This window comes from Procambarus clarkii, chromosome 20, assembly GCF_040958095.1.
Source record: "Procambarus clarkii isolate CNS0578487 chromosome 20, FALCON_Pclarkii_2.0, whole genome shotgun sequence".
Lineage (NCBI taxonomy): Eukaryota > Metazoa > Arthropoda > Malacostraca > Decapoda > Cambaridae > Procambarus > Procambarus clarkii.
Window position 1 is genome coordinate 22,647,504 of NC_091169.1, and position 25,007 is coordinate 22,672,510.

General features: G+C 41.4%; 1 protein-coding gene across 5 annotated transcripts in view; it reads left to right on the forward strand.

The window, feature by feature from the left end:
• Positions 1-312: 312 nt before the first annotated feature.
• The window catches only part of LOC123755478 (irregular chiasm C-roughest protein), a 584,568-nt gene continuing 559,873 nt past the window's right edge, over positions 313-25,007 (forward strand). For 4 of the 5 annotated variants that reach the window (XR_011229185.1, XM_069327691.1, XM_069327693.1 and 1 more), the window contains exon 1: positions 313-832. The gene's annotated coding sequence lies outside the window, so the exon portion shown is untranslated. Of the gene's footprint in view, positions 833-17,401; positions 17,917-25,007 lie in introns of those variants that run through there. The other variant, XM_069327692.1, reaches the window with a different exon arrangement.

Here is a 25,007-nt window from a genome sequence, read left to right on the forward strand (position 1 = left end):
TATGTGTGTTTGTGTGTGTGTGTGTGACCCGGGCGAGGATAGCGTTGGCTGCAGTGCAGTAGTGTTGTTGCTGCTGGTGTGTGTGTGGCGACCATCACACTCGCCTTATTCTCTAGCTGGAGACTTGCTTATTTAGTCGTGTTGAGTGATCAACTCTTGCAGCTCTTTATGTAACCATACACACCTTACATTACTAACTATATATATATATATATATATATATATATATATATATATATATATATATATATATATATATATATATATATATATATATATTTATATATATATTATAATAACACTGTTTATTACCCTAAAAAGCAGCTAAACTTGTTCATTAAATTATAAATTGTAACAGAAAGTTACAATATCGCCCCCACACACCTGCAGTAGCCTACTCCTTGTATCGTCGCTGTATTTACATTATCCTGGAAACTACTCGAGCTGGCAGATGTATTCATGAATTTATCTCACTATTTGAAATACATTTAAATAGACGAAGAGTGAGTTGCATAGTGTGAGTGATAACCGGTGAACGATAAGATTCCTTGACCTGCCTCACAACACAAGCTGAGGTGTGAGGAAATGTGATCACGTTGATAAATTATGTTTAAAGCGATAAGCCGCGTGAGGATGGTGTGTGTGTACAACCAGGAGCCCTCATATCCTCTACTGCTGGAGTAGATGAGAGCCTCTTCCAGTTACAACCAGGAGCCCTCATACCATCTACTGCTGGAGTAGATGAGAGCCTCTACCAGTTACAACCAGGAGCCCTCATACCATCTACTACTGGAGTAGATGGTAGCCACTACCAACCAGGAGCCCTCATAAGGTTTGTACTTCCAATTCTCACAAACTTAACTGTTCCCCTCACTCCTACCCTTTCACTCATTCCTTCCCCCTAACTCATTCCCTCCCATAACTCAACTCCTACCCTCTGTCATTCCTTCCTTCCTACAGTCATTCTCTATTCTGACTCATTTCTTCCCTTAACTCATTCCCTCCCTCTTCCCCTCACACACTCATTCCCTTCTCCTTGTACTCACTCCCTCCTCCCCCACTCATTTATTCCATCCTCCCCTCACTCCCTCGCTCTTAACCACTCATTCCCTTCTACCCTCACTCCCTCCTTTCATTCATTCCCTCCTCCCCTCTCACTCACCAGTCATGGGTAAATGTTCTTAGTATACACGAGCCCCATCATTGTGCGCCCTCGGGGCACTGCCCTATACCCTGGTGTGGTGCCCTATGGGCACTGTCACATGTTCTCTTTTTGTCACGTGCTGTGTTGGGGTCACGTGCTGTGTTGGGGGTCACGTGCTGTGTTGGGGTCACGTGCTGTGTTGGGGGTCACGTGCTGTGTTGGGGTCACGTGCTGTGTTGGGGGTCACGTGCTGTGTTGGGGTCACGTGCTGTGTTGGGGTCACGTGCTGTGTTGGGGGTCACGTGCTGTGTTGGGGTCACGTGCTGTGTTGGGGTCACGTGCTGTGTTGGGGGTCACGTGCTGTGTTGGGGGTCACGTGCTGTGTTGGGGTCATGTGCTGTGTTGGAGTCACGTGCTGTGTTGCTGCCCAATGACATGTTATATGTGTGTTGAACAGCTGTGGACCTCTGATGTTCACTGTCCTCTGATTGTGCCCATGGCACCTCCTCGCCGGTTCTATTCTGCATTTCCTTCCGTATCTTTCGCTCCAGTATGTTGTTACTCTACTGTGCAAATATGGGACCTAGTCCTCCAGTATCTTCCATGTATATATTACTTGATACCTCTCGCCTCCTGTCCCCAAAAAAAAGAGTTCATTTTGAGAGCTTTGAGACAGTCCCAATATGTAGGTGTTTTATCGTGTCTATGTGTGCCGTATGGGTTCTCTGCATGCCTTCTATTTCAAAAAGCTCTCTTGCTTTGAAAAGCAAAGCGAGTACCGAGCAGTACTGAGGACGAGACAGCATCAGTGATTTAAATTGTATTAACATTGCTGTGGGACCCTGGAATTCAACGTTCTTAAAATCTATCCTATCATTTTCCTGGCTGACACAATATTTACTTAGTTATGCTCACCAAATATCAGATCCTCAGACATCATAATTCACAGATCTTTTTCGTGTTGTTTTCCTTCTATGAGTAGGCTTCATTGTGTCTTGCACGCTGTGTTTCGTTTAAGTTCTTTATTTCCACCATACCAATGTACCTGGAATTTATCACTGTTAAACATGTTATTTTCAGTTGTCCGGTCAAAGACTTTAATAATATCGGATTGTAGTTTTCTCAGGGCATTTTACTCAGAAATTTTTCATGCTAATTTTTGTATCTGGAAAAAATGACACGAAGCTGTGACCCCTAATTTTGTCTCTAATATACGACTAAGAAAGAGCAGTGGTGCAAGGACTGTGGCGTGGAGTATTGAGCTTTTCAATGAACTTGAACATGTGTTTATTTGATTGACCGTTACCCCTTTGCATTCTGTTATTGAATGTTGGATATCATCACAGAATATCATTCTGTGCCAGAATATTGAAAATTCAACGACCTACGTTACCTGTTATTCCTACAGATATCATTTTATGAGCTATCACTTCATGGTAACGCTTATCATATGCCTTTACAAAGTCTGTGTATACAACGTCTGAATTTTGTTTTTCTTCTAATGCTGTGATTTTGTCATAGTGGTTGAGTAATTGCGAAAGACAGAATCTTCCTGCTCTTAATCCATGTTGATCTGGGTTGTAAAGTTCACTGCTTCCCATAAAATAAGATTTCATCATTCTTTCGAAATCTTTGGTGTGTAATATTAGTACAACTGGCCAATAGTATTTTGCCAAAGTTTTGTTTTTATCAGTAAAGCTCCTGGGAGCTTTACTACCTCCCTTGTATAGTAGGCCAACATCTCTTGATTTAAGTACTGCTGGTATGTACCCTGTATCCAAGCTTTTTTTCCATTTTACACTGATCACTCGTGCTACTAGTACTTTACATTTCTTTATTCTGAATTCCTTGAATCACGACCTGGAGCTGAGTGCAAGGACATGTTGTCAATTTCTCTTTCAAAGTCCTCTGTGTTCTTGTTAACATGAGTTATATTGTTCATGCCTTGGATGTCATTGATGAAGAAGGGCTCCGTATCGTTGACGTTCCTGTTGTTTTCTGGGGTACAAAACAGTCTCATACTGGTCGTTTAGGATTTCACTAATATTTTTGTCATTCCTGTGTATGAATCTTCCGTTTTAGGTCCAATACTGGTGGAGATTTTTATTTTGTTTTCGCAGATGTGAATCAATATTATGTACTTTTCTTGATATATTTTATACCTTTCTGTTCCAATTTCCTCAGACTGAGATGATCGCTTCAACGTCTGCTCTATTTTTCGATTTCCCTATTTTGATTTCTTATTCTTTATTGTGAGAGCCGTGTCTGCTTAAGCATTTCCGTGATTTTGTTCTTCTCTTGTACAGTCGTCTGCGTTCTCTTTCTAGTGGTCTTCTTTCTGAGCCTCAGAGGCCCATACATCAAGCAGAGTTTGTATGTTTCAGTATTCAGTTGGGCTGTTTCATGTCTGGGAGTTTTGTAGCAAAAGACTGTTTCCCACTGAATGTTTACAAGGTCTATAATTATTTTTAATCAGTCAATCCTCTTATTGTTAAAATTTAATTGATTGAATAACCCCTAGTGCTTGTTAATCCTTTTGGACCTATCACGAATATTGATGTTAGTTTGAACTTCAATGAGCTTGTGGCCGCAGTGTGTAGTATCTGAGATTATAATGTCTCTGAGTATTTCTTCACTGTTTATGAAGATCAGGTCGAGTGTTTGCGTTCCTTGTTGGCTCTATTATCTGCTAGTTGAGCGAGAATCTCTCACAGACTCTTAGTAGTTCTCTGACCTGTGGTTGGTTATTTTCAGGTTGATTTCCAGATATAATGTTGTTGTTGTTGTTTGCTCTTCTCAATCTTAGACTGGGGTAGATTGAAGTCTCCAAAGAACATGATATCTGGTACTGGGTTTTCTAGGTTACCAATTCTATTTTCTATATCTGCTCTGAGAATTCCTGAAGCGTTACGTTTAGTGGTTTGTATTAGCATAATATTTATTTCTAATTTTTTTCTACTCAGATTGCGAGTAGCTCTACCACCTCATTGATATACTTTAGGTGCTCTCTGCATACCAGTTCCTCTTTAACATATTTCTCCATTTGACCTACTTACTCTATCTCATCTATGTAGATTATAATTTGTGATCCAAATTTCACTTTACATGTAACCTTTCACGTGGGTTTCTGTGACTGCTGCAAGTATTGAATTCAACTCTATTAGGAGGTCATTTAACAACTTTATCTCTCGATTTTGATTTTAGACCTTGTATGTTGGCAAATATAAGTGATCGTCCATATTGGAACATCTGGTAGTCTTTGAGTTTTCTCCTCCCTCTCCATCATGACCCAGGGTGTACTCTTTTGGCAATGGTTTGTCCAGTTTTGGTAGTGGTACTGGTGGTAGTGTGGTTGTGGTGTGTGGTAGTTTCTGCGGAATTAAAGGTGTATGACATGCATGCTTCATGGTGAATTGTAGTCCAGTCTTATGCATTTCTCTCACCGCACCATCAATACTCTTGCAATGTTTCTGTTGGGCTGTTCTCCTCTCTTATATGCTCTACTGTTTCTGCCTGCCTCTAAAAATCCTTTCAGAATTATCATATCCTCTTGTCTATAACGCCGTGGTCCTCTCACGTGGAAATCTGGACATTGAAGACAGAAGCATTTTCTCTCATTAATTGAAAGTCTGCATAGTTAAGGGAAGAGATATCTGTAATCTGTTCCAAAATGGCACGCATCCTTCCCCAACATGTTCCAGCATTTTCGGGGATACATGAAACTACATTTTTGTGTCTTTAGGCCACAAGTAATATTAATATGGAACAAGAACAAGGTCGTGACAAGTTGTCAGGTCTTTGAGCTTATATCATTATTGACCTATTGTCTTTATTGCTAAATGGAATTTTTCTGGTTCATTTCCGTCTTACAATATTATGTAACTTACACTATGAATAATTGCTTAAGTTTCCCATCCCAGTGTTTCATTTCATATCCCCGGCTGTATAATCACCGAGTGAGTCAATGTTCAGGCCTCGTGGCCACTGTAAACAAATTCCATATCTGTGTTGCCTCTCTATGACACTATTATATACTAACAATTTTCCAAAAAGCAATTTTTCGTAACCTTCAAATGTGTATAACTGTTTCGTTACACGTTACACTTTACTGTTCACTGTACCACCGTTCACTATAATCCATACATATCGAGATATACATATGTATACAGGGTCCATACGAGCTGCCTCGTATGGGCCAATAGGCCTTCTGCAGTTACCTTTGTTCTTATGTCCTCGTGGCACTGTTCTCGAGTGGTGTAGTGCGGTTGTTCTCTACGTGACACAAAGTGTTAGTGTCAATAACTGTGTTTTACTTTCCTAAATATCATTATAAACTTATGTGTTATCTGTGATGAATGTTTCCATCACTGTAGCCCTCCAATACCCCGGAATATTTGGCGGTTCCCGGAGTGAGAACACACACACATGCCTCGTCACACACCCGCCTCGTCCCACACCCGCCACGTCACCCACCCGCCACCTCACACACCCGCCACCTCACACACCCGCCACCTCACACACCCGCCACGTCACACAACCGCCTCGTCACACAACCGCCACGTCCCACACCCGCCACGTCACACAACCGCCTCGTCACACACCCGCCACGTCCCACACCCGCCACGTCACACACTGCAGTGTCATATTACTGTAATCATAATATGACAGTTTCACATTGATGGTCATCACTAGTTAATACACATTGTTAATATAATGTAATATAACCGGTTTTACCACTTATAAATCATGCATGAGTTTTATAACATAATTCATAACGAAATGATTGTAATCACATCAATTATTATCAAACCACATAATTGCTCGAGGACATCGTTATGGCATGAATGTGATCATATAGTGAAACAGTGTTGCCACATCTGCTTGTTACATAAGAACATAGAAATAAAGGTAACTGCAGAGGTTCTATTGGCCCATACGAGGCAGCTCCTATTTATAACCACCCAATCCCACTCATATACATGTCCAACCCACGTTTGAAACAATCAAGGGACCCCACCTCCTCCACGCCACGTAGCATTTACCCAAGTCTTACGAACATTTATGCATTGATCTTTTGGTTTAAAGTTCTTACTAATCATAACTCCCAGATCCCTTTCGCAATCCGACTTCGCAATCTCAACACCACCCACTCGCATCTTGCAACTCCATCACCATCACCCAACCTCAAAACCCTACACCTGTCAGCACCAAACTGCGTCTGCCAATCCCTTGACCTCCCCAACACTATTTGGATCGTCTTGAAGTGATAGCGAGTCCCTTTCCGTTGTCACAGGACTGTGTTACCACGTACTGCGTTACGACTTTGTGATATTATCTAGAGTTTTGTCAACAGTGCTCGGCAACAATGCCACTCCTTCAAGGCCACAGTCGGTAATATGGTCAACATTATCTCCCTGTGTTACGTTACAGGTACACGCAGTGTTGCCAGACTCGTGCTGCGATACGCACATTTTTCTGGCTTCGTCTGGTGTTACAACCACAGTTTGGCGTAACGTTACCTGGTGTTACTCTGCCAACCTCGCGCTGTGTTACTGGCGTAAGGCTGAGTACTTTTGCTTCACCTGGTGTTATATCCACTCACCATACCCCAGCAACCATCTCTCCTGGTCGTGCTCTGGTCGTGTTCACGCGTCGTGCTCTGGGGCCAGATTCACGAAGTAGTTACACAAGCACTTACGAACCCGTACATCTTTTCTCAATCTTTGGTGGCTTTGTTTACAATTATTAAACAGTTAATGAGCTCCGACGCACTAGGAGCCTATTTTTAACAATAACAACAGTTGATTGGCAAGTTTTCATGCTTGTAAACTGTTCAATAAATGTAACCAAAGCCGCCAAAGATTGAGGAAAGATGTACACACGTTCGTAAGTACTTGCGTAACTGTTTCGTGAATCTGGCCCCAGGTCGTGTTAGGGAAGCAGTGCTCCAGTCGTCCCCTTCCCTTCATACTATTACAACACCCTTTAATTACTTCTATCTCATTAACAGTCACAGATTTGTCCTTTCAACTGAATGTTACCCCCAACTTTGGCTGTATATTAAATATCACGTAATTATAGTCTCTAGGTAAGTCTTGGCTTATAACAAAAACAGTATTAACTATAATACTTATTAGTAAAAAATGCATAATTAGAGTATAAGTTGCAGGTATTTAAGGTGGTTGTTACGGTAGTAATGACCTGGTTGGGGTTCGGCGCCGCCTACGGCCCCTCGGGCGGGTTTTATAGTGTAACTTGCCATAATATTATATAATATTTACACTTAACTCATAATCGAATGAGTAAATGTTGCAGAGTATCGACAAGTGGCTACTGAGTGCGGCCACGCTCATACTGCCAGAGTGCGGCCACTCGCACACCGCCAGAGTGCGGCCGCTCGCGCACTGTTAGAGTGCGGCCACGCGCATACTGCCAGAGTGCGGCCACTCGCACACCGCCAGAGTGCGGCCACTCGCACACTGCAACAATTCGCCTTAAACTTACGGTAACTAACAACGTTATATTTCTTTGTCTAACAACGTTCAGAATTTTTTTGTTATTACCTTTCGGCAATATTCTAGAATTTTTACATTTAAACTTTCCAACAATGTTGTCTCTCGTTCTTAAGCTATATAAAACTATTTTAGCTTTGTTCTAAAAAAAAATCTAAAACTGTTCTTAAATTCTTCAGCTATAAAGCTTGGTTGTCGAATACGATAAAGGAGCGTTTTACAGACTATAGGCAACGAAGTCAAGAGTTAACTTAGGTATTTAGCGGCGGTTTTAACTCCCAATAACTTAATATTAAGTTCTAAAGTTTGGCGTGGCGAGGGAGGGAATATTATCGAAACGCACTTACTGAGGTTGTCCATTACTGCGTGTTCTTCCTCACCGAGGTCTGTGGTCTGGCCACTTGAGCGTGTGACTGACGGTCCGGTGTTGACCCTGTCAAGTGCTGGCCTTTGTCAAGTACCCCGTCAAGTCCTGGCCTTTGTCCATCCCAGACTGTGTAACTCGCGGCTCACAAGCTTTAACGTAATCAAATATTTATTGAATAATAGGACATAAAAACCTGATATTTTTGTGTGGTGAGCTAAGCTAACATTTGTTGAGCTTGTGCAATGATATACATGCAACCAAATATTGCAAGAGCAGCTTTAGTCAATACTGAAATGCAACTCGTACGTCTTACTAAATACGAGTTGGTACGTCCACAAATCTAGTAACTACGACATGGATGGTTATATCCGCTCTCTGTGACCAAATTAAGTCCAGATTGACTGGTCACCAACACGTGACTACGGACCGTAACTGGCTGAAGAGACCCGCCCAACCAGCACTTGTTACACCAAATATGACTGGCAGTAAAACACATGTTTATTATCAAATGGCTTCAGATTTATTGCAAACATTTGATATAATTTTTTATTATTATTACTCTCCACTTGCCACAAATTTCTGCCATAATGGGACAGTGAATTTACCTCTGAAAGTTAGTATTTCAGGCCGTTTGACATATTCCAGTAATTTGTTTCAGAGGGATGCGTTACTACAAAGGAATCTGGACCGCACAGCGGTTCATCTGGCCGCAGAAATCGCCTTACTTGATACTTTACTTTAAACAGGCGATGAGTCACAATAACGTGGCTAAAGTAAGTTGACCAAACCACACACTAGAAGGTGAAGAGACGACGACGTTTCGGCCCGTCCTGGACCATTCTCAAGTCGATTGTGAATGTCGCCCTGAACACTTATTACGTCGCCTTACCCCACATCATACAGCTAATATTCTTATCCACCTCACTTGCAGTTGTAGGCAAATACTTCATCTTCCCATCATACAAGCAATACATGACTTCTAAAATAAAATCATCTTCAATCATCATCTATTCACATGTATCACCAAACAGATTACAGGACAAATATCTTACCTCCATATTTCCACAACAGTAAAACTTGTTTAAAATCATGACTTTCAATACATTACAGAAAGCAGAAATTATAGTTAACTAATACATTTAGACAGACACTAAGACAGCCAGACATACATATTCCAATAACTGTTCGTAAACTCATTTACTAACGTGAATATGCATAACCTCCTAACCAAAATATTAAGTGACACAGGTTATGGAAAATATTGAGCCTATTTTGGGTCAACATTGAGCCTAGCTTGAAAGTCTCAACTTTCCAAATTATCATTAAAGAAATCTTATTAAAATTTTACGACGTAAAAAATTACGTTGAGGTTTCGTTGGAAACTTTTTTATGATACTTAAATCGTCTCTCCCAATTTACGTTGGTAATTCTCAGCTACGAACCTGAGAACCTGTAACACACTGGTATTTACAAGTTCGTTATCCCTAAATCCCTCAAATGTCAGTGTTACGTAAATTTTTTCTCGCTTTCCCAGTCAAGTTTCAAGCCATTTGCGTTACGCACAGCTCTAGGTCCTCCACATAGCCGCCTTGTTCCCGAATTAATACAAAAAGTATCTGATCTCCAGATACGAAATCTGTTATCTTAACTTTCATCCATACAACTATGTTGTTTAGAATATAACTCTAGATCTCTCTCTCCCTTCATCCCACTAAGAATACTTTGATTCTCCAAGTCTTCTCTCATGCTGGAATTCCAGGGTTCTCTGCCCGAGGATACTAAATCTTATTTTATAATCTAAGAGCTTCCGATTCAACCGCTTCCTCCCCTATATGTTTTCGCTTTACTCAGACCCTTCAATAACAGGACTTTTATGTCCTCATTTTTGTACTCCATTCATCTCCACTCCAGATGCAAGCCCCACTGGATCAGTCTCATGACTGAACCCTGTAATGAGGTCCTGACCTCATCAACAGGTTCTCCATTGCTGCGAAACATATTCACACCGACCGACACCACTATTCAGGTGACTTCTGCCCGACACCCACACCAGTCACTACACTCACCAGAAGCGGCAGTCACCTCTGTTCTCCTCAACACCCTCACTACTACCCGATATTAAGGACGAATCCTGCCTCAAACAGCATGCATTGTTGCTTCCTATAATTTCGACCTCTGTAGATACTGTTAACCCCAAAGTGCCTTGCAGTTTGCTACATCTCTATCACTGTAGTTAATTGCCCCTCTTTTGTGTTACAAATTTATCTGAATTTGTCCACCGTGCCACATTATGTGTCTTTGTGAATAAGTTTACAGCTGCTAACTCTACACTTAACTCATAACAAAGTGACTTGTTTGTCACTAATTCAGGTACCTAACAGACCCAATTAACAGGTGATCGGTCAACATGGGTTTACCTAGTTTTCTTTGCTGGTACTCCCTTTATCAGACCTGCTTACAATGACCTCTGGCTCAGTCCTCCACGAAAACTGACCGACCAGCTCATTTCTAGTTCACTAGGACACTTGACACCACTTGTTAGACGTATTTCAGCCGGCAAGTGCGCCCCTCAACACACACTCAGCACACAGAAGGACTCGTCCACCCAGGTGCCCCTTGTCCCCCTACAACTACTAGTCCTGGGACTCAACGCTTGGCGACTCCCCTTAACCCAGATAAAGCCAGCTTACACAAGTGACCAGAGACGTTGTGTCTGTTGACGTTGTCACCCTGACGGTCCTCCTCGACGGCACAACACCTGCCTAATTCTACCTAATATAATGTTACCTGAGATTACTTCGTCTATGAAGCGACTTTGTTATCCGACTTTTCTTATGTTGTAATTAATTACCAGACATCATAATGTGTCAACAATGGAAACAGAAGGAAATTGTTACTTACCTTATAGATTGGTGGATTTGTGTCACCAGATGAGCTGTGAAAACACTTACCTGAAACGGCATGAAAATAAATATTTTATATTTTTGGACACGTTTTTATACATTAGAATTATCACGTATGTCATGAATCATCACATTTTAATCAGTATATATATAAATATATATATATATATATATATATATATATATATATATATATAAACAGGTCAGGTAAAGGAAACAGGTGAGCATCGAGGCATTGTTTACCTTGGACTGAAGGGCGGGGACGCTGGAGTAACTTGTCTAGTGAGGCGAGGCTTGGGGCAAGTGGTTGGCAACACTGCTAGCAACACTCTTGTATACACTAATTTATCAAGACGACGTAATATTTTAACACAAGACAAGAAACACTGCACGAAAGATTTGAGGTCCCGACACACATAATTTTGCAACAGCAGTTAGGGCGTGTCTCCGTCCAATATTTCCTGTAAGACACTAAACTATGCCGAGTCAACACTTCCCCACGTACAGCAGTAGCGGCGTTTTCTGTCCTGTTTCTCGAACATAACTCACTGAAAACTACAGTTCACTTTTAGAACATTGCTTCTCAAATATCGAATAATTAAGATAACTGTACCCTTTAAAACATTATAACTGTACTGTAAACAATCAGACATTAACCTTACAACACCCAATCCTGGTAAATCACTTTTACTAAACACTTCTTTCTATTATCCATCAGAAGAGTTGATTTTGTTCAGACAAACTTTTCGTATTTCCGTCAGTCAGCGCAGCACAGCGCTCACTAACCATAAGTAATGACTCCATGCTCTGACAACACGTCCTTAGGCTATGCTGCTCCAGGTGGCCGCCCACCACAAAGACAAAGTTTTAATTTTAACGTATCGTAGTCCCACAATCACTGTTTTCTTAAAAATAATTTAACAATGTTGTATATAAGAACTTGTTTAAATTTAGGTCCTGGTGTTTAGGTTATACTGGAAATTATTGGGTAAAGCATTTGCATTTCGAACAGTGAACGTTAGCAGAGGACTGTCCCCAGAAGTGTTCGAACGTCATATATTGTGCGTCGTGTGTAAAGTGTTTTTTCTGTTCGTTAAAAAGGGGGGTTTGATGGCTAGATAAATGAGTAATTTGGCGTTTGTCTATAAGAATGGACCGTGACTTGACATGCGAAAGTAAAGGATTCAGGTTCAGGAATCCTTTCAAGATTCGAATGAACACGCTCAAAACCCACTCGAACACGCTCCACCACCTACTGCAAATACATGTTATTATGTAAGAAACTCAAACACCTAATCTAGCCTATCATAGTCCTAATTATGTACGATATTTTAATATACTTAACTGTTAATTTTTGTTCGCGAAAATATTGTTCTGGATTACATAGTACATTAAAATTATCAAATGTGTTTTTGGGTCTGTGGAAGCTTGGACGAGCAGTCTGTCGATGCTTATGAAAACGTGCTTTTGAGGAAGGACTGAATTATATGCATCAAAATTACACGGGCGATACATTTAGGGAATTTGGGCTTGGAAAACAACACATGAGTGAGTGATTTTTAACCCTGTCGTAGCTCAGTCGATTAAGGCAGTGTCTGGGATGCTTCCGGACGCAGGTTCGAATCCTCGTCACGGTCCTTGTGGATTTGTTCATTTACATGAGTGATGCACTTGTCCAACGTTTTGAGGCTATGATTAAACCAACCCGTCCTAAGACAAAGTTCAGCGGTCGACTCCAAAGATGCATTCGTCAATTTAACATTGTTAATATAAATTACCATTGTAATGTTAGCATACTGTGCATTTTAAGGCATTGGTTAAGTTAGAAGTTTAGGTTCTGTTGGCGATTATTTGTATTTGTAGTACGTGGGTAAAGCATGTGGGGAAATCTGGCTCTAGTTTAATACTGATAAATGTATAATTCTATGAATGCAAATAAAGATTAAATCTAAGAATGCTCGAAGGACCAGAATGCGATGTTAAATGAGAGAACCAGTGACTTATGGATCTCTATGATTATATGTAATTTAATTTTATTATTCTATTCTGCAGTGACTGTAAATTTTATACATTCTAGAACCAGCTTCCCATGACACATTTTGCAGGGGGTCTTCTATGAGGTTAGTCTACGTGAAACATATATTATATGATAATAATAATGATAATATGCTCACACAGATTAAGTAAAATGTAATACAAAAATAATACTGCACGATAAAGATTAATAATAAGTAATCAATGCAATATAGTATGTATGTATGATTCTTACACTGAGAGAGAACTATCTACAATAAGAACTAATTAAATCTCAGCTGTGACAGAGGAACGTAGTTGACGTCCAATCTCTACTACAGTCTGGAGTCAGTTCTGAGATAATGATCCTTGAAACACGTGACTGTAGTGGACGCTGCAGCCTCGCCTACGCTGGTACTCCAGCTGAAATGCTGGAGTATTATGTATTAATGCTTAAGTATTATGTAAATTCCACTCCAAGCCCTAGAATCATTCATTTAATAGTAAATTCTAAATGGATCTGGGGACCAGCGGTACACTTACGTAGGGTTTGGTGTCGCCAAACAACATAACGTACAGGGAGGTAACCTAATTCTGTTTTAAAGACCTCTAAAAACAATTAAGGATACAAATCTTCCCTACCGAACGTGGTGTACGTAAAACTGAAGTTGCAGGATCAGTCTGTAGATGGCCAGATGCTCCTAAATTAAGGCTAATCTTGATAAGCAGACTTCAGAACACCTATGCAATGGCGAATGTCGCGTGTCTCTCTCTCGCCAGTTATGGCGCCTTCTCTCCCTTCCTGCTCGAAAGTCGCGCATGCGCATAGCTCCCAGTAGGGCTCAGAGCATAAATTATATGAAAGGACTAGGGGGGGGGGAGGGGTAGAAATAGCCTAAGCTACTCTATCCCTTTGAGATGTATTTTTTCTTGTCTCAATAAACATACTCGAACTATATGAAAGGAAATGCGTTGTGACGAATATTTACGTCTCAATAAAGGTATTATGTGGCAACACCTCTTTTCTCGTGATGTAGTCAATTAATTTAGACGATATTAAATGAACGAGAAAAGGTCTGGAGTGGAGATACAATATATCATTATATTTACTGACAGCAAATCGTGGCTGCATAAATTAATTCCAGTAAACAATGATAAATTTATTAACGAAAAGTGCTTCTATTAATAAATGCTTATCCTTAATAAAAGACAAAATAAGGCTAGACTCTACTCGATATGTTAATATGAAATGTTCCGGTGGCCAGCTGACTGACGCAACATTTCCACGATTCTAAGGAAAATTATATAAGGCTCCACATCCTAATGCAATGAATTCTATGATACTAGACTACGGATTAGTAGTGTTTGTTAATTATGGCACTTAGTACAGGAATTACATCCCATTGTACTAAGGATTAGTAAATGAGTATGAAGCCTAATACAGGAAATAAATACATCCTATTGTATTAGGGATGAGAATAACTGTTGGAAATTTCCAACAAAGCATGCCCAATCTGTCATCTTACAAATTAAGTCGCTTTTCGCTCGTATGCGCACTCAAAATCAATGTAATTCAAAATGAAATCGGCTCACAAAAGTGACGTACTGTCCCATTATCAGTTTCGGGTCCTCTGGCTTAGGCTGTTAGGTTAGGAGAGGAAACTTTCAATAAACGGTTTTCATGACGTTTTGAAACCTTAGGAGAACTTCCTGTCATCCTAAGCTACCAGAGGAATGTTAGGCATTTGCTACGGTCGATATTTGGCCGTAGCGCATATGAGCGAAAAGCGACGTAATTGGTAAGAGGACAGGTAGGTGTCTCTCTCCTAGACTTAGGGTGACTGAGTTCCCCATTTTGCTTTCTGTATGATGTCGTCCGTCCTACAATTATTTATTTATCTTTCCACTTAGAAATCCTCACCAGGACAAGGCCAAGAACGCTTGTCTAACAGACAAACATTTATTACAAGCAATAAATGATAAAGAATAACATGGTAATAGTTCTACATAAATAGCACCACTCTCCCTTATGAACAACACACCATGTGAGTGTCTCAGCTAGGCTGCTGCCTGCTCCTCTTCATCAACTCGCTGTGCCTATCACCTCGCCTCCTGGGCTAGGCTTTGCACATGAAATTTAACACAAAAAGAAACAGCAACGCTCTCACTTTGCATTGCGTCAAGCATACTACATGAATCCCTCCACCTCTCAAGCATATATTGTTGCCCTCACAACCCTCTGTATCCCCTCCGGAAGATGAGCTACTCTCGCTACACAATAAGTCTCCTCAATGGTGATTGATCTTCCTGGGAACCAGTACTGGGACCATCCATCAGAGGGTCTTCAAATTAAGTACAGCATATGCTCTTGCAGCTTCTTCTATATCATTACTACATCACTTAATGACAAATCGTCTGCATGTACCGCTGCTACATCAACTCTGGACGCACCACGTCCATCATACATGAACTTGCAATTCCATTATCATAAAAATAACAACATATCTTCCATCAAAACATAAATAATATATACAAGTCAATTTCCCTCTACAAGCTGCAACATTGCTTGTGGCAGGGGGGGGGGGGGGGTGGCACCCCCTACCTGGCCACCTCGCCCCCGTCAGTCACCCCCCGACCCCGGCCACGTGAGTATGTGTCGCTCCCGCCTTCATGTTAACTCTCGTTAACTCTCCATATCATTTCATTATCTCAACAAACTTTCTAATCTACATTGCTAAACACTGTATAAGATCGCTGGGCACACGATCTCGCTGCGACAAGCAACAGGTGGCAGTATAGGAAGGTCTTACCGTAAGATATGGAGACGCCGGCCGCACGACGCCCCAAATATGGCGGGCTGCTAAGTCGCCCACACAGCTCTCTTTTTTTTGCCTGCCACTCCTCGTCTCCTGTCAATCTTGACGTGTGAGACAGTTCACGGGACGGGTGCCAATCAGGTACACTTGCCCAACCAATCCTCGTGTAAGATTGAGCACCGTAGTTGCTCAGGGCGGCACCACCAGCCTTCAGGTCGCCCCTAATCCTTGTCACTCTTCAAGAGATCCGTCACCAGTCGTCCTCACGCCTCACTCACCAACCTCCTCACGAATATCTCCATAAGTCACAGATATCTTCCTCAGGAGCGACGACGTACGTCCTGACGTTCAGTCTTCCTCACGACGAGTGACGCCTCGGCCCGCGACACGCTCCGCCATGACGTCACTTATGGACACGATACGTCGCGTCCAGTCGTCTTCTCACCTCTGTGTCACTTATCCAAGTGCTCCTCCGTCACTTATCCAAGTGCTCCTCCGTCACTTACCCAAGTGCTCCTCCGTCACTTATCCAAGTGCTCCTCCGTCACTTACCCAAGTGCTCCTCCGTCACTTACCCAAGTGCTTCTTTCTCCGTTACTTATCAAAGTGCTCTTCCGTCACTTATCAAAGTGCTCTTCCGTCACTTATCCAAGTGCTCCTCCGTCACTTACCCAAGTGCTCCTCCGTCACTTATCCAAGTGCTCCTCCGTCACTTACCCAAGTGCTCCTCCGTCACTTATCCAAGTGTTCCTCCGTCTCTTATCCAAGTGCTCCTCCGTCACTTATCCAAGTGCTCCTCCGTCACTTATCCAAGTGCTCCTCCGTCACTTACCCAAGTGCTCCTCCGTCACATACCCAAGTGCTCCTCCGTCACTTATCCAAGTGCTCCTCCGTCACTTACCCATGTGCTCCTCCGTCACTTACCCAAGTGTTCCTCCGTCACTTATCCTAGTGCTCCTCCGTCACTTATCCAAGTGCTCCTCCGTCACTTATCCAAGTGCTCCTCCGTCACTTACCCAAGTGCTTCTTTCTCCGTCACTTATCCAAGTGTTCCTCCGTCACTTATCCTAGTGCTCCTCCGTCACTTATCCAAGTGCTCCTCCGTCACTTATCCAAGTGCTCCTCCGTCACTTACCCAAGTGCTCCTCCGTCACTTACCCAAGTGCTCCTCCGTCACTTATCCAAGTGCTCCTCCGTCACTTATCCAAGTGCTCCTACGTCATTTATCCAACCTCTTGTCCACATTTCATTTTAATAACGGTTGTTTACACTATTTAATTTCCCAGACTGCTCACTATGGCCAAGTGGGGAATAACTCTTACTGTGGGGGGTGAACCTGCTTCAGAAAGCTTCATGCGGGTTCATAACACAGTTATGAAACAGACAGTTTCATAACTGTCAAGTTTCAACAAACTAAAACAGTTTCTATTTCAATTTCAAAACAGTTTCTATTATATAACAACATTATATTATTATTGAGAAAACAGTGATTGTGAGACTACGATATATTAAAATTAAAACTTTCTAGAATTTTGTTTGTAAAAATGAAACTGTAAAAATTAAAACATGAAACATAGCCTAAGGACGTGTTGTCAGAGCATGGAGTCATTACTTATGGTTAGTGAGCGCTGTGCTGCGCTGACTGACGGGAAATACGAAAAGTTTGTCTGAACAAAATCAACTCTTCTGATGGATAATAGAAAGAAGTGTTTAGTAAAAGTGATTTACCAGGACTGGGTGTTGTAAGGTTAATGTCTGATTGTTTACAGTACAGTTATAATGTTTTAAAGGGTACAGTTATCTTAATTATTCGATATTTGAGAAGCAATGTTCTAAAAGTGAACTGTAGTTTTCAGTGAGTTATGTGCGAGAAACAGGACAGAAAACGCCGCTACTGCTGTACGTGGGGAAGTGTTGACTCGGCATAGTTTAGTGTCTTACAGGAAATATTGGACGGATACACGCCCTAACTGCTGTTGCAAAATTATATGTGTCTGGACCTCAAATCTTTCGTGCAGTGTTTCTTGTCTTGTGTTAAAATATTACGTCGTCTTGATAAATTAGTGTATACAAGAGTGTTGCTAGCAGTGTTGCCAACCACTTGCCCCAAGCCTCGCCTCGCTAGACAAGTTACACCAGCGTCCCCGTCCTTCAGTCCAAGGTAAACAATGCCTCGATGCTCACCTGTTTCCTTTACCTGACCTGTTTATATATAATATATATATATATATATATATATATATATATATATATATATATATATACTGATTAAAATGTGATGATTCATGTCATACATGATAATTCTAATGTATAAAAAGTGTCCAAAAATATAAATCATTTGTTTTCATGCCGTTTCAGGTAAGTGTTTTCACAGCTCATCTGGTGACACAAATCCACCAATCTTTAAGGTAAGTAACAATTTCCTTCTGTTTCCGTTGTTGACACATTATGATGTCTGGTAAATTAATTACAACATAAGAAAAGTCGGATAACAAAGTTGCTTCACAGACGAAGTAATCTCAGGTAACATTATATTAGGTAGAATTAGGCAGGAGTTGTGCCGTCGAGGAGGACCGTCAGGGTGACAACGTCAACAGACAACGTCTTTGGTCACATGCAGTCTCCGTGGTGTAGTGGTAAGACACTCGCCTGGCGTTCCGCGAGCGCTATGTCATGGGTTCGTATCCTGGCCGGGGAGGATTTACTGGGCGCAATTCCTTAACTGTAGCCTCTGTTTAACGCAACAGTAAAATGTGTACTTGGATGAAAAAACGATTCTTCGCGGCAGGGGACCGTATTCCAGGGACCATAGGATTAAGGACTTGCCCGAAACGCTACGCGTACTAGTGGCTGTACAAGAATGTAACAACTCTTGTATATATCTCAAAAAAAAAAAAAAAAAAAAAAAAAAACTAGTGTAAGCTGGCTTTATCTGGGTTAAGGGGAGTCGCCAAGCGTTGAGTCCCAGGACTAGTAGTTGTAGGGGGACAAGGGGCACCTGGGTGGACGAGTCCTTCTGTGTGCTGAGTGTGTGTTGAGGGGCGCACTTGCCGGCTGAAATACGTCCAACAAGTGGTGTCAAGTTGCCTAGTGAACTAGAAGTGAGCTGCTGGTCGGTCAGTTTTCGTGGAGGACTGAGCCAGAGGTCATTGTAAACAGGTCTGATGAATGGAGTACCAGCACAGAAAACTAGGTAAACCCATGTTGACCGATCACCTGTTAATTGGGTCTGTTAGGTACCTGAATTAGTGACAAACAAGTGACTTTGTTGTGAGTTAAGTGTGGAGTTAGCAGCTGTAAACTTATTCCCAGAGACACATAATGTGGCACAGTGGACAAATTCAGATAAATTTGTAACACAAAAAGGATGCAATTAAGTACAGTGATAGAGATGTAGCAAACTGTAAAGCACTTTGGGATTAACAGTATCTACAGAGGTCGAAAATATAGGAAGCAACAATGCATGCTGTTTGAGGCAGGATTCGTCCTTAATATCGGGTAGTAGAGAGGGTGTTGAGGAGAACAGAGGTGACTGCCGCTTCTGGTGAGTGTAGTGACTGGTGTGGGTGTCGGGCAGAAGTCACCTGAACAGTGGTGTCGGTCGGTGTGAATATGTTTCGCAGCAATGGAGAACCTGTTGATGAGGTCAGGACCTCATTACAGGGTTCAGTCATGAGACTGATCCAGTGGGGCTTGCATCTGGAGTGGAGATGAATGAAGTACAAAAATGAGGACATAAAAGTCCTGTTATTGAAGGGTCTGAGTAAAGCGAAAACATATAGGGGAGGAAGCGGTTGAAACGGAAGCTCTTAGATTATAAAATAAGATTTAATATCCTCGGGCAGAGAACCCTGGAATTCCAGCATGAGAGAAGACCTGGAGAATCGAAGTATTTTTAGTGGGATGAAGAGAGAGAGATCTAGAGTTATATTCTAAACAACTTAGTTCTATGGATGAAAGTTAAGACAACAGATTTCGTATCTGGAGATCAGATACTTTTTGTATTAATTCGGGAACAGGGCGGCTATGTGTAGGGCCTAGAGCTGTGCGTAACGCAAATGGCTTGAAACTTGAATGGGAAAGCGAGAAAGTTAACGCAACACTGTCATTTGAGGAATTTAGGGATAACGAACTTGTAAATACCAGAGTGTTACAGGTTCTCAGGTTCGTAGCTCAGAATTACCAACGTAAATTGGGAGAGACGATTTGAGTAGCCTAACAAATTCTCAACGAAACCAAAACGACGAAAAAATTAGGTGGAAACTAGCAAAAACTAGTATAATTAATTTTTTAGGCGTAAAAAAGAAATCCTAGGGTTAAAATTTTCCATCTTAGGCCTAATTTTGCACATATATGCTATAACCCAAGGCAAATGTATGGTTCGGTTGATGCCATATTTCTCTGTGGTCCTCTACACAATTGTTAGAGTGCAACAATTGTTTAGATGCAACAATCCAAACTGTTGTACTTCATAGTAGAAATTGAGTAATATTTTTGAATGGTATATCACCCTTATAATGTGTTTCTGGTTTCTGAACAATTCCGAATTTTCTACCGACTGAAGCCTATTTTTGTTTCAATAAAAATTGTGTGTTCAGGTTTCAGCCAACCAATTGTAATTTCAGTATAAAACATAATATCAATATCAGGTAGAAAAATGTATAGACTAAAATATTTTGTTTACCCAAAAGTGCAGACATAACGGCCATATGTTTTGGAGCTCGCAAAAATATATAATTTACTTTGAAATTTAGTACCACATGATGTGTTGCTACCCTCATGTTGTGTTGCTACCCACATGATGTGTTGCTACCCTCATGTTGTGTTGCTAGTGTTGCTACCCACATGATGTGTTGCTACCCTCATGTTGTGTTGCTACCCACATGATGTGTTGCTACCCTCATGTTGTGTTGCTACCCACATGATGTGTTGCTACCCTCATGTTGTGTTGCTACCCACATGATGTGTTGCTACCCTCATGTTGTGTTGCTAGTGTTGCTACCCTCATGTTGTGTTGCTAGTGTTGCTACCCTCATGTTGTGTTGCTACCCACATGATGTGTTGCTACCCTCATGTTGTGTTGCTACCCACATGATGTGTTGCTACCCTCATGTTGTGTTGCTACCCACATGATGTGTTGCTACCCTCATGTTGTGTTGCTAGTGTTGCTACCCTCATGTTGTGTTGCTAGTGTTGCTACCCTCATGTTGTGTTGCTACCCACATGATGTGTTGCTACCCTCATGTTGTGTTGCTAGTGTTGCTACCAACATGATGTGTTGCTACCCTCATGTTGTGTTGCTAGTGTTGCTACCCACATGATGTGTTGCTACCCACATGTTGTGTTGCTACCCACACGAAGTGTTGCTACCCACATGATGTGTTGCTACCCACATGATGTGTTGCTACCCACATGATGTGTTGCTACCCACATGATGTGTTGCTACCCACATGATGTGTTGCTATCCACATGATGTGTTGCTACCCACATGATGTGTTGTTATCCACATGATGTGTTGCTACCCACATGTGTTGCTACCCAAATGACGTGTTGCTACCCAAATGACGTGTTGCTACCCTCATGTTGTGTTGCTACCCACATGATGTGTTGCTACCCACATGATGTGTTGCTACCCACATGATGTGTTGCTACACACATGATGTGTTGCTACCCGCATGTTGTGTTGCTACCCACATGATGTGTTGCTACCCACATGATGTGTTGCTACCCACATGATGTGTTGCTACCCACATAATGTATTGCTACCCGCATGTTATGTGATGATCACCCATGTTGGACTTGGGTGACCATAGTGAGCGTGGTGTGTTGGACGTTATCGTTGGTAACTTCGCGTTCTTTTAAGCATAACTTCTTAAAGTTGCGTTAGCCAGTAAGAAAATAATCACCTACAGGAATAAGTATAATCCTACCAACAACACATCCTCCTGGAGTTAGTATTTGAGTAAAGTACTGGTTAAACACTAGGGAAAGCTGGCAACACTGCTCCCCGCCCCCTTCCAGATGGTGAGATAACCAGTTTATTCTCATAGACAAAATTATTAATGAGTGTACCTCTCTTAATTATTATATACTCTTTCATGAATCCCATAAATGACAAATATCAATAATAATTCAGAAATCCTTAGAAGTCGTATGCAAATTCAAACATTTAACTATCAGTCACAGTACTGACTTCTTCATGCGCTTATTTCTTCTAAATAAACGTGCTATCCATAAACCGCGATTTGCATACTATCCCACATTAGTCTCTAGTTTCACATGCAAATTACCATAATTAAGAACTGAAGACTATGACATTCTCATATGCAAATTAAACTATTTACTGCCATCTGAATGATCATCAAACAGATTTATCCAGCTACTTACTAGACCCAACATTTGCATATTCAAGATGATACATGTGCATACAGCATGTTACCTGAGAGCTGTCTAATTACTAACCAATTTGCAGGTACGTAAATTAACGCATGCAAATTACGGTCTACTTCAATTCCATTACGTCACATAATATGTACTCTAACAATAGCACACAAAAAGTTATATAAGAATAATGCAGACGAGGAGTCACAATAACGTGGCTGAAATATGTTGACCACACCACACACTAGAAAGTGAAGGGACGACGACGTTTCGGTCCGTCCTGAACTATTCTCAAGTCGATAAGAATAATATTCAAGAACAGAGATCAAGCATCAGCTGCTCACCTTCCCTGACATAACTAAAATATCCATAATTATTTTATGATAAAACTCACACTAGGCTCCGTCAAAATATATTAAAACAAAAACAGACTTTTTTTTTTGCACCTCGCAGAGAAAAATTAAATTAACGTGAAAAGTACAAAATAAACTATTAGTATTGTACTTACCGTAGCTTTTGTGACGTTTGGTTCACTGTTGGTGTTTGCCACAACCTAACATAACTAACTCCCCTCTAACATAACATATTATTGTGACGTATCAATCCCCTAACGCCAAAAAATTATGTACTTAAAATCGTAGCATCTTGCAAAACTGACGTGATGTTCCATCCTCTATTCGTGGGTCGACAGTTAGGTTGGGTTCGGGGCAACTTAGCACATCAGTTTAGTGATGTTGCGAACGCTGGAGAGGAGAGGCTGGCTGTGTGAGCCGGTGACACCAGCCTAGCACATGTGGTCTACTCAACACAAGGAAACACACCACACTCAAGGTGAATGACGACACAACACCGTTTACAGTACGACTACAGCATGACAGAGGGAAGCATTGGTTGCAGAGCCATACAGCATTCAAGGTAATGCTTAGTAACACATTTCCTCTTCTGGTTTTCTTATGCTCAGCTTGTAACGTGACGACATATAAGTAGCGGAGGTCACCAATGTCCAGCCAGGTACTGGCTGGGATCCGCTGCTGTTCATCTCTCCCTTGACAAGCTGTTGCAAGTATTTAATTAGTTGTTCTGCTGTCATACACTCAGAGAATGAGCAGTGTAATAATCCAGCAATATCCTCCTCACGAACGCCTTGAGTTCGACAGACGAAAGGTCAATCGAAAACATTTCCTCCCATGATGGCTGAACTCCAGGGTTGCTCGACAGTGCTATATTCCGGACACATGAGACTGAAACTGATTTAACTACAGGTGTATGTGACACCTGCATACACACTGCCCCTATTCTTAAACACCGACACCCTGTAACCTCTGTAATGGTTGAGAAAGCTGTAAGACACTAAAAAAAAATGGAGATTTGATTCTTTATTTAATTTGTACAAACAGGCATATTTTCGGTGTTCCATGTTTATGGTTGTCAGAATATATGCTAAACAGAGTATTTGATTATATACTCATTGACTTTCTGGCTGGCAAACTACACACCTCTGACTTTCAATTTACATATAAAACTTGTTACTCAGCCAACTTTTGTAGTTTCGTGGTGACGGAAACTATTCAGTGCTACAACTCACAGGGAAGCTCTGTTCTCTCTCTTTCTGGATGCTTTCAAAGCTTTCGACGAAGATGAACACACCAAACATTCCAGAGAATTGCTTAGGCAAAAATATGTGCCCAATCATCGCTAGATATTTATATATTTCCTATCAGGTATGAAAATTAGCTGTGAAATGGATTAATATCCTCTCTGAAAATTTCTCCCTGAAAAATGGGGTCAAACAAGATGCTGTTCTAAGTTCAATTTTGTTTGCTATCTTGATCCATTGTTAAACAGAGTTGAGATCCAGTAGCGAAGGCGGTCGCAAAGATCTTAGTAAAGACTGTTTCTGTTATGCTGATTATCTATATGCAGGCGATGAGTCACAATAACGTGGCTAAAGTATGTTGACCAGACCACACACTAGAAGGTGAAGGGACGACGACGTTTCGATCCGTCCTGGACCATTCTCAAGTCGACAATCGACTTGAGAATGGTCCAGGACGGACCGAAACGTCGTCGTCCCTTGTTGTTAAAGATTTAGCTGCTCAGGACGAAGTGTCCATGTAGCACGGGCTATGGTGAGCCCGTAACGTCGTCCCTTCACCTTCTACTGATTATATAGTTCTACTCACACCGACCAAAGACGCCATGGAAAACCTGATAGACCTATGAAAGATATAGTGCAGAAGACAACTTAATTTTCAATGTAGCCAAATGTGCTGTGGCTGCTTTTAATTCTCAGGACTCGTATTATCGAGATCAGAATCTAAAATGACTATGTAGAGAGATTCTGGTAAGGTATTCTGAATAGCATCTGGTGCATAATATATCCTCAAAGGATCCACTTATCAAACTTTCTGATGCAGTTAGAGACCTGAAGCTCAAAACGAATGTCATCATTGGTGAATTGGCTCGTCTTGGTAACACTCAGAAACTATTTATCTGCTGAACTGTTCCACAGTTTCCCGGCTGTAAAAAAGTGCATTACAAACCCTAACGGAAAACAAAGTCTCATCTTGCTGGTATGTACGCGTACGCCCGCACACACACACACACACACACACACACACACACACACACACACACACACACACACACACACACACACACACACACACACACACACACACACACACACTAACTCCAAGTTTGAATAACCTCACCGTTGAAGAATCACTATTGGCATTACATATTTAATAACCCATTTGATTGAAAGGCTTAGGCTTTATTGCCTGCTCTCATGATTAATACCAGCCCAGGCGTGCCTACCGTCATGAATAATTTGTCCAGTACGACAAAACATTCAAGTTCAACCCGTTT